Genomic DNA, 11,880 nt, shown 5'->3' with positions numbered 1-11,880 from the left:
TATGCAATGGTTTGTTGCTTTGATCCGGGTTGCAGCCATTCACAATTTTTTTATTTCTTCTTCCTTGCAGTGAGGTGAAGCTGACCTCGCACTTGGTGCCAGTAAGGATGTTCCTCACGCAGGCTGAATGTTTCTCCTTCCTTACTGACACAGAAGCCCTTGATTTGCAATGCTTCACTAATTGTCATTTCCCTGGCTCTGTAGGGACACTTTACCTCCAGCACAGCGGAAGACCCTACCAGACCATCTGGAGATGCCCCCAACAATCCTGATAGGGAGAGCCACAAATCTGACTCATGGACCTGCATCTGGGTTGCAGTGGTGAATGCCCTGACGCCCTGATTCCGAATCTGTCCTTCACCCAGTCACGATCTTCGGAGGTGGGCTCTCTTGTCAGCGGGTTAAATTAGTTATTGGTTTCAACAGTCACAGGGCTCGACATTAAGGACTGCCCGATGGCCCGGGGCCATCTATTATTTAGCCCGGGCCATGAAGCCTCACATGCTGGTTGCTCGATCGGGCAATCTATTATACCAGTATAATGCAGCTCGCGGATCAGTAATGAGTGACCCGACAGTAAAACTAAACATATCTATAACTAGTTTAGGTAGTTTGAGAGGTAATTAAAATAGCTACGTGTGATATTCTAACCTGAAGTGTGTGCTTTGTTCCGCTCACAGCTGCATGTGATCATGCAGAGCTGCGTGTCGACTCGTCAGCAGCAGCTGATCTCTCTCTCCCGTCAGATTAGACTTCACTCGCGTTTATGTCCATATCGATCAGATCCAGCTAGTTCTAGCTAATGATATTACATTACATTACATTGCATTTAGCTGACGCTTTTATCCAAAGCGACTTACAATAAGTGCATTCGACCAGGAAGATACAACCTTTAAGAAAACAGAATCATATAAGTACATCAGGTTTCATAGAGCCAAACATTTCAAGTGCTACTCAACTGGCATTTAGAAAGCCAGCCCTTTATTAGTATATAAGTGCTTTGTTAGTAATTCTATCGCTCGAAGTGGAGTCTAAAGAGATGAGTTTTCAGTTTGCGTCGGAAGATGTGTAAGCTATCTGCTGTCCTGATTTCAATGGGGAGCTCATTCCACCATTTTGGAGCCAGGATAGCAAACCCACGTGTTTTTGCTGATGGGAACTTGGGTCCCCCTCGCAGTGCGGGTGCAGCGAGCTGTTTGGCTGATGCAGAGCGGAGTGCACGTGCTGGGGTGTACGGTTTAACCATGTCCTGGATGTAGGAAGGGCCAGATCCATTCACAGCATGGTACGCAAGTACCAGTGTCTTGAAGTGGATTCTAGCAGTTACTGGAAGCCAGTGAAGGGAGCGGAGGAGCGGTGTGGTGTGGGAGAATTTGGGAAGGTTGAAGACCAGACGAGCCGCTGCATTCTGGATGAGCTGCAGAGGTCGGATGGCACATGCAGGTAGACCAGCCAGGAGGGAGTTGCAGTAGTCTAGGCGTGAGATGACGAGAGCCTGGACCAGAATCTGCGCTGATGTCTGGGTCAGCTGGGGACGTATCCTCCTGATGTTGTAAAGCGTGTATCTGCAGCAGCGGGTTGTAGCAGCGATGTTTGCAGTGAAGGACAATTTGTTATCTAGGACCACACCCAGATTCCTTGCAGTCTGAGTCGGGGAAACAACAGAGGTGCCGATGTTGATTGTTAGGTCAAGAGTGGGACAATCTTTTCCCGGAAGGAAGAGCAGTTCAGTCTTGTCAAGGTTGAGCTTGAGGTGATGAGCAGACATCCACCGAGAGATGTCTGCTAGGCAAGCAGAGATGCGTGCGATGACCTGGGTCTCTGAGCGGGGAAAGGACAGAATTAGTTGGGTGTCGTCAGCGTAGCAGTGGTATGAAAAACCATGCGGGCTAATGACAGACCCGAGCGAGTTTGTGTACAGGGAGAAGAGGAGGGGACCAAGAACCGAGCCCTGAGGGACCCCTGTAGTTAATTGACAAGGGTCGGACTCGGACCCTCTCCAAGTAACCCTGTAGGTGCGGTCGTTGAGGTATGAGGTGAGGAGGGAAAGTGCAGTGCCTGAAACTCCAAGTTCTTGGAGAGTGCGAAGGAGGATCCGATGGTTCACTGTGTCGAATGCAGCAGACAGGTCCAGAAGGATGATGACAGAGGAGAGGGAGGCTGCTTTAGCAGTGTGCAGTTCATCAGAGACAGCAAGGAGAGCAGTTTCTGTTGAGTGACCTGCCTTGAAACCAGACTGGTGCGGATCCAGAAGGTTGTTCTGATGGAGATAACAGGAGAGTTGTTTAAAGACAGCGCGTTCAAGTGTTTTAGACAGGAACGGGAGGAGAGAGACGGGCCTGTAGTTAATAACATCAGACGGATTGAGAGTGGGTTTCTTAAGGAGAGGGTTTACTCTTGCCTCCTTGAGACTGTTTGGAAAGTGACCAGAAGTTGTTGATGAAATGGGTGAGAAATGGTAGAATATCAGGAGCGATAGTCTGAAGGAGGTTTGAGGGGATAGGGTCCAGAGAACAGGTGGTAGGACGGGCAGAGGTAACGAGGGTAAGAACCTCACTTGGAGAGAGAGGGGAGAAGGAGGTCAGTGTGTGGGTGAAGGGAGGGTCTGGTGACCCAGCGGTGAGTAAAGGTGAGTCAGAAAAGGAAGAGCGAATATCATCAACCTTTTTTTCAAAGTGGTTAACAAAGTCGCTTGACAGAAGGGAGGAGGGGGGAGGTGGTTTGGGAGGGTCCAAGAGGGTGGAGAAGATAGAAAATAGTTTTTTGGGATTGGAATAGGAAGATTGGATCTTATCTTGAAAGAAAGTGCTTTTTGCCTGAGAGATGGAAGCAGAGAAAGAGGAGAGGAGAGCCTGATAGGTTAGGAGGTCGTCATGGTGTTTGGATTTCCACCATTTCCGCTCTGCTGCCCGAAGGATGGTTCTATTAGCACGCAGTGCGTCATTTAGCCAGGGAGCAGGAGGGGACTGACGAGCCGGCCGCGATGTGAGAGGACAGAGAGAGTCCAGAGAGGATGAGAGAGTAGAGAGGAGAGTTTTTGCAGCAGCGTTTGGAGGCAGGAGTTGGAACGAGTCAGAGGAAGGGAGAGCTGAGAGCACCGATGAGGCAAAGGTAGAGGGGGAGAGGGAACGGAGGTTACGGCGGACAGGAGCAGAGTTAGAAGAGATGAGGTTGTTATGTTTGGAAAGGGGTAGAGAGAATGAAATGAAGAAGTGATCGGATGTGTGGAGCGGGTTTACAGAGAGGTTAGAAGTAGAGCAGTTCCTTGAGAATATGAGATCAAGGACATTGCCAGCTTTATGAGTTGGTGGGGATGGAGACAGTGAGAAAGCAAAGGTGGTTAACAGAGATGTAAGTTCAGATATCTTCCCTGTCTGGAGGTTGAAATCTCCGAGAAGTACAGCGGGAGGGCCAGTTTCAGGGATGTGTGAGAGGAGATTATCTAACTCCTCCAAGAAGTCCCCCAAGGCGCCTGGTGGACGGTAGAGAACAACAATGGTTAATTGTATAGGATGGGTTACTGTGACGGCATGGAATTCAAAGGTAGAAGGAGTGAAATTAGGTAGCTTGAAGAGGGAAAAGCTCCATTTGGGAGAGAGCAGGAGACCAGTGCCACCTCCTCTGCCAGAGGGTCTGGGTGTATGGGAGAAGGAATATGCTGTGGAGAGAGCTGCTGGGGTGGATGTGTTGGATGGAGTGATCCAGGTCTCCGTGAGAGCAAGGAAATCCAGAGACTGCAGGGAAGCTATGACTACCTGCTTATTAAAAAACACCGTGACCTAAACAATAAGTGTCGCTATGCAACTGGGTGTGGCCACAAAGTATAGCGCAGCATTATGCATTTGTTTACATGCCCACCGGAACCCCGAGGCATTAGCAACAGATCAACGCACAATCAACCCATACAGCACATCTCTTTCTCCACATTAAGTGTTACACATTAGAATTGACTATTCTTGTCTGTCACATACTCTTCTTGTCTGTCACTGTGTTGCCTCTCCAGGCATTTAATATTATTACATTTATTTCTTAAATAATTACTTTACAGTTTAAATTAGCTAATGTAAAAATTAATATTATTTTGTTGTTTTAGTTTTTGCGACGACGTCACTTCCGGTTTAGTCACTTCCGGTTCAGTCTCTTCCGGCGATCTTCCTGTTGAACTTAGCTGGGTAGAAAGAATGGCCGACATGTGCATCGGAACATAATCAATCAGCATCCACTTGGAGGCATCAGAGTGGCAATGCCGTGAGTTGTTTGATTGTTAAAGGACATGTTGAAGATGTTATATTATGATGGATTTAGTTCGAAAAACTGTTTGATGTGTTGTTTAGGGCGATTTGAGTTGTAGTTGTATACAAGCTAAAAAGTGATGCAATTGTCAATCAGAATGCCTCATTTCAGTATTGGACAGTTTCTGTTATTTATAACTATGCATAACGTGATGTTAGTCATAAGGTTGTCATAAATAGACACAATATTTTTGTATTATTGTATTTGCAGTTTTCACCGTCTGTTGATGAAGAAGTGAAAGTAAAAGGTCAAGCTTACTACGACTTTGTCTCATTGGCTACGGTTTAACTCAGTGTTTAGTCAGAGTTTCGACACACTGCACGAGAACACTACAGTGAAAAGGCAGCATTGGATGTTTTGAAGTGGTCGCGATGGCAACAAGCAACAGGTCGGCTGTCGGCAGTGCTAGGAGCAGCAAAACATCAGCATCATCAGTAAGGGCAGCCCATGCTCGGGCTGAAGCAGAAGCAGCAAAGGTGAGAGCTTCATATGCTAGCCAGGAGGCTAAGCTAAAATTGGAAAAGGCTGCTAGAGAAGCAGAAAGAGCTACTAGAGACGCTCAAAATAAATTGGAAACTATAAGGTTAGACACAGAGTTGGAAGTGCTAACCCTTCATAGAGAAGCTGACGCAGCCATAGTGACAGCTCGAGTGTTGGAAGACGCAGAGGCGATGCAGTCTGTTATCGAAGACGGGAAATCTGAATCCGAAAAGGGGAAAATCGAACGCACCAGTGAATACGTTCTATCCCAGATCAGCCTTAAAAATCGTTCTCCTTCCTCACCCTTACCCGTTGCTCCCTCACTCAAAGCAAGGTCACATGACAGCTTCATATCATGGCATCCACCTGTGGAAGACGATTCACAATTACAACCTGTCAGCAGGGAAAATGCAGACATCAAGCAACCGTCTCCACCAGAATTATTTGACCCAACTAAAACTGAAACAAAGGCTAAGGTTAGTAGAGCCAACCCCACCATGAATGCTCATGCTCCGTCGTATACTCCACGACATTTCCCTCAAACTGGCACACCCACGTCCAATTTAGGGGAGCCTTTGGCACAGTATTTGGTACGAAGAGACCTTGTGACTTCAGGGCTGTACCAGTTTGATGACAAGCCCGAGAATTATCGTGCATGGTACTCCTCCTTCTCAAGTGCAGCCAACGAAGTCAACCTAACAGCAACCCAACAGTTGGACCTCATGACCAAATGGCTTGGAAAAGAATCTAGTGAACAGGTTAAACGCATGCGATCGGTGCATGTCAACAACCCCAATCTGGCTCTAGACAAAGCATGGGAACGGTTGCGTGAATCTTATGCTGCCCCCGAAGTCATCGAAAAGTCAATGTTCCAGCGCCTGGACAACTTTCCTAAGATTTCAGCCAAGGATCACTTGAAGTTACGTGAGCTTGGGGATCTACTTCCAGAGATCCAAGGTGCTAAAGAAGATGGATATCTGACCGGCTTGTCCTATCTGGACACCTCTCGCGGGATAGGACCAATCGTGGACAAACTCCCTTACGGGCTTCAGGAGAAGTGGGTGTCCGCAGGGTCACGGTACAAAGAAGGAAGCGACGGGCGTTTCCCCCCCTTCGAGTATTTTTGCAACTTTGTTAGCTACGAGGCAAAAAAGCGTAGCGACCCTAGCTTCATTCATCAAGGCAGCACCACAACACCCACCAAACCTGACAAACCATTTTCACGGAACTTTAACACCAACAAACCCATCTCAGTGCACAAAACGGATCTTTCCACAACCAACGACCCTTACAAGAACTGCCCGTTACATAACAAACCCCATCCCCTTAAAAGGTGTAGAACATTCAGGAATAAACTCCTTGATGATAGAAAGGCCTTCCTCAGAGAGAAAGGAATATGTTTTAAGTGTTGCGCCTCCATCTCTCACCTTGCCAAAGACTGCAGGTTCTCTGTGAAGTGCTTTGAATGCAACAGCACCAGTCATGATACAGCCATGCACCCTGGCCCACCTCCTCAAACCGTCAAGGCTCCTTCACCGTCACGAGAGTACGGCGGGGAGGGAGAAGATGATCCCGACATTGCTGTCGTTGGAGCAAGCTGCACAGAAGTTTGCAGTCCAGGCCAGTGGAGCCGCTCATGCTCAAAGATGTGTCTCGCAAAGCTTTACCCCAAGGGTTCAAAGGACATGGCCATCAAAGCCTATGTGATCCTGGATGACCAGAGCAATCGCTCATTAGCAAGACCAGAGTTCTTCAAGCTGTTCAGTGTGAAGAGCAAACCATTCCCGTACCATCTCAGAACTTGCTCCGGCATCATAGAAACATCCGGCAAGAGGGCAGAAGGATTCGAAATCGAGTCACTGGACGGCACAGTGCTCATTTCTCTCCCACCACTCATTGAGTGTCATGAGATCCCGAATAATCGGTCTGAGATTCCAACACCGAACGCTGTTCTTCACCAGCCTCATCTCCATCACATTGCCGAGCACATCCCTGAACTGGACCCAGAGGCAGAAATACTACTGCTGCTCGGAAGAGATGTCCTTAGGGCACACAAGGTAAGGCAGCAGGTCAACGGACCGCATAATGCCCCCTTTGCCCAACGTCTGGATTTAGGTTGGGTAGTGATAGGAGAAGTGTGCTTGGGTAATGTACATAAACCAACAGTCAACACGTTCAAGACAAACGTGCTAGACAGCGGTCGCCACTCAATCTTTCAACCCTGTACAAGCTTCATGCATGTCAAGGAGACGCCCCGTAGCCTTAACAGGTCTGGTACAGCACCAGAGAGTATGCTAGGACAGACAGTGTTCAACCGTACTGAGAACGACAACAAACCTGCTCCATCAGTGGAAGACACCATCTTCATGAAGATAATGGACACAAACGTCTACAGAGATGAAGCTAACAGTTGGGTCGCCCCACTGCCCTTCAGAGAACTACGCCAGCCTTTACCAAATAACAAAGGGCAGGCAGTCAATCGGTTCGCATCCTTGCAACGAACCTTGAAAAGAAAACCAGAAATGGAAGAACAGTACGTGACATTCATGAAGAAGATATTTGCAAATGGACATGCAGAGGAAGCACCATCGCTGACAGAAGGGGAGGAGTGCTGGTATCTCCCAACGTTTGGGGTTTATCACCCACAGAAACCCAATCAGATCAGGGTTGTCTTTGATTCCAGTGCCCAGTACTCCGGTGTCTCCCTCAATGACGTGCTCCTCACTGGACCCGATCTCAACAACTCCCTCCTTGGAGTGCTTTTACGCTTCCGGAAAGAGAGGGTTGCAATTCTTGCAGACATCCAACAGATGTTTCATTGTTTCTTAGTGCACGAAAACCATCGCAACTTCCTCCGGTTTTTGTGGTATAAGGACAGTGACGTGAACAAGGAAGTTGTTGAGTACCGGATGAAGGTCCACGTCTTTGGCAACTCACCATCTCCTGCTGTTGCAACTTATGGGCTACGAAGAGCCATAAGAGAGGGCTCACGAGAGCATGGAGCCGATACTGTCGCGTTTGTAGAAAGACACTTCTACGTGGATGATGGCCTAATATCCCTACCATCTGAAGCCAAAGCCATCGACCTCCTCCAGCGAACACAGGCCTCTCTCGCAGAATCAAACCTGCACTTGCACAAGTTCGTATCAAACAGTCCAGAAGTCACAGAGGCTTTTCCACTGGAAGATTGTGCTCCAGTCGTCAAAGACCTGGATTTAAGTGGAGAAACTGCACCCACACAACGGAGCTTAGGTCTACTGTGGGAGATCACGTCTGACACGTTCACCTACTCTGCATCAACCGTGGATAAACCATTCACTCGACGTGGAGTCCTATCCACAGTCAACAGTATTTTTGATCCCCTGGGTCTACTGGCACCTGTCACGATCCAGGGAAGAGCCCTCCTTAGAGAGCTTACCTCTGAACTATCTGACTGGGATACACCCCTCCCGGAAGACAAATCAAGCAGATGGGAAGATTGGAGAGATTCCCTCCAAGACCTGAAACAGCTTCACGTTCAGCGCACATATACGACAACCTCCCTCACGAAAGCTGTTCACAGGGAATTGTGTGTGTTCTCGGACGCGTCAATCAAAGCCATCGGGGCTGTGGCCTACTTGAAGGTGGTGCAGGAAGATGGGAAGACTGAAGTAGGTTTCGTTATGGGTAAGGCCAAGCTGGCACCCCTGTCAGAACCGACAATACCCAGGCTTGAGCTGTGTGGCGCAGTCTTGGCAGCAGAGATGGCAGACCTTATCCAGGATGAGCTGGACCTGAAGTTAGATGCCATTAAGTTTTACACAGACAGCAGAGTAGTGCTTGGCTATATTTGTAATGAAACAAAACGATTCTACACATATGTCTACAACAGAGTCCAACGAATCCGGCAGTCCTCAAAGCCTGAGCAACGGCACTACGTATGTACCAAAGACAACCCTGCTGACCACGCATCAAGGTCTTTACCCGCATCCCGCCTGGCGCAGACCTCTTGGTTCACTGGACCTTCCTTCCTGTGTCAGCCACCGGCAGAGAAAACGCAGACAGCTGAGAGGTTCAGTTTAATCGACCCTGAAAAGGACTCAGAAATCCGACCTCAGGTACAAACTTCTGCTACCCACCTGGAGGAATCGGTACTCAACTCCGGACGCTTCGAGCGCTTCTCCACCTTTACTTCACTGGTAAGAGGAGTTGCATTCCTCGTACACATGGCAAGATCCTACAAACGTTCAAACCAAGACAGCAAGTGCAAAGGCTGGCATAAATGTAACTTACCTCGGACTCCAGACGAAATGGCACAAGCTGGGAAAGTTATCCTTAAAGCAACCCAGAAAACAGCCATGGCAAAAGAACTGTCAGCTCTCCATGCCAACAAACCCATACCAAAGAGCAGTCCTCTGAGGACACTCAACCCAATCTTGGAGGATGACCTTATCTGCGTTGGAGGCCGACTACAGCACTCTCATCTTGCTACCGCAGAGAAGAACCCGATAGTTCTGCCCAAAGGAAGTCACATTTCCCTACTGCTCACACGGCATCACCATGAGCAGGTGAGACACCAAGGCCGTCATCTAACGGAAGGAGCGATTAGGGCAGCAGGACTGTGGCTCTTGGGAGGCAAGAAGCTCATCAACTCAGTAATCCACAAATGCCTAACCTGCCGCAAGCTACTTGGAAAGCTGGAAGAACAAAAAATGGCGGATCTGCCCTCAGAACGACTTGAAATCTGCCCTCCCTTCACATACGTGGGCCTCGACGTATTTGGGCCCTGGTCTGTTACAACCAGACGCACCAGAGGAGGACAGGCAGAGAGCAAGCGTTGGGCCATTATGTTCAGTTGTATGAGCTCCAGAGCTGTTCACATCGAGGTAATCGAATCTATGAACACATCCAGTTGCATAAATGCCCTCAGACGTTTCTTCGCACTCAGAGGCCCGGCTAAACAGCTCAGATCCGATTGCGGAACCAATTTCGTTGGAGCAAGCAAGGAGCTCGGGATGGACAAGATACCTCAGCGAACAAGGATGCAGCTGGGAATTCAACCCTCCGCACGCCTCTCATATGGGAGGTTCCTGGGAGCGTATGATCGGCGTTGCCAGAAGAATCCTCGATTCAATGTTTCAACGGCAAAACACTCGCTTGACCCATGAAGTGCTATGCACACTAATGGCGGAGGTCATAGCGATCATGAATGCACGCCCACTCTTACCTGTGTCTACGGATCCCGAGAAGCCCTTCATACTTTCTCCATCCATGATCCTCACACAAAAGTCGGGGGTTCCACCTCCCCCCAGAGACTTTTCCGACAAAGACCTGTACACAAAACAATGGAGGCAAGTCCAGGCCCTTGCAAACCAGTTCTGGACCCGCTGGAGTCGAGAATACCTACCTTCGTTGCAGCACAGACAGAAGTGGACAGTGCCCCGAAGAAACCTTCAGGTTGGAGATCTGGTTCTGCTCAGGGACAAGCAGGCCGCTCGCAACTACTGGCCTATGGCCAGAGTCAATGCCACTTTCCCTGGGAAAGATGGACATGTAAGGAAGGTCGAAGTGAAAACAACTGACCAAGGCAAGGTCAAAACCTTTCTCCGGCCGACTGCAGAAATTGTTCTGCTCCTTCCTAAAGACTGATAGACAGACTATATTTAAGATCTGTACAAGTTCTAAGTGACCTCACATAGGTCAGGCGGGGAGTGTGTTGCCTCTCCAGGCATTTAATATTATTACATTTATTTCTTAAATAATTACTTTACAGTTTAAATTAGCTAATGTAAAAATTAATATTATTTTGTTGTTTTAGTTTTTGCGACGACGTCACTTCCGGTTTAGTCACTTCCGGTTCAGTCTCTTCCGGCGATCTTCCTGTTGAACTTAGCTGGGTAGAAAGAATGGCCGACATGTGCATCGGAACATAATCAATCAGCATCCACTTGGAGGCATCAGAGTGGCAATGCCGTGAGTTGTTTGATTGTTAAAGGACATGTTGAAGATGTTATATTATGATGGATTTAGTTCGAAAAACTGTTTGATGTGTTGTTTAGGGCGATTTGAGTTGTAGTTGTATACAAGCTAAAAAGTGATGCAATTGTCAATCAGAATGCCTCATTTCAGTATTGGACAGTTTCTGTTATTTATAACTATGCATAACGTGATGTTAGTCATAAGGTTGTCATAAATAGACACAATATTTTTGTATTATTGTATTTGCAGTTTTCACCGTCTGTTGATGAAGAAGTGAAAGTAAAAGGTCAAGCTTACTACGACTTTGTCTCATTGGCTACGGTTTAACTCAGTGTTTAGTCAGAGTTTCGACACACTGCACGAGAACACTACAGTCACATAAGTGGCGCAACTGAAGCGGTATTGCGCTAAAGGGAAATTATTTTGACCGGACTTTTGACCGAAGAGATTTAGATTTGCTTGCTAACGGGAACTCTGACGTCACCATTGTGTGTGCTTCGCGGATGCACTCGGCTGCTCGGGTCTGCTCGGTCATCTTCCGGATGAGGAGGCATTCCTTCGACCGACTTAGAGTAGATAAAATTACAAACATTTTTAACAGGGGCCATAATAGTGTAAATAATGTTTGTTTTGGCAGTTATAACTGCATGTAATGTTTTCTACTTTTTTACATCTGGAAAGGCATTTGCCTTCATCAGATGGAAAGTGTCTTGACCAACAACTTAAGTATTTATTATAGCTATGCAGGGCATGCAAGCGAGCAAACACAAACAAGTGAAATGAAGAATACAATTGAAATTGTAATATTGTGGTGGTTCATCTTATAATTCAGTCTATAGAATGCACCAGACAGCATCTAAGACCTGCACAAATCTAAATGTTCTAGGGGGAGGCCCCCCAAACCCTTTGTGCGTCATTTTGTCCGCGCGCATTTTTCAGGGCAATGAAAAAGACTAATGTCACAGCAGGATTTGGAAAAACTTGTCCATGCTTTTATCTTCAGTAGACTGGACTACTGCAATGGTGTCTTCACAGGTTTCACTAAAACATCTATAGGAAAGCTGCAGCTGATTCAGAACACCGCTGCTCGAGTCTTTACCAACACTAAGAAAGTGGATCACATCGCTCCAGTTCTGAAGTCTTTACACT

Source organism: Notothenia rossii, assembly GCF_949606895.1.
Source record: "Notothenia rossii genome assembly, chromosome: 9".
Lineage (NCBI taxonomy): Eukaryota > Metazoa > Chordata > Actinopteri > Perciformes > Nototheniidae > Notothenia > Notothenia rossii.
The sequence above is the reverse complement of the archived record's forward strand: the minus strand, read 5'-3'. Positions refer to the sequence as shown.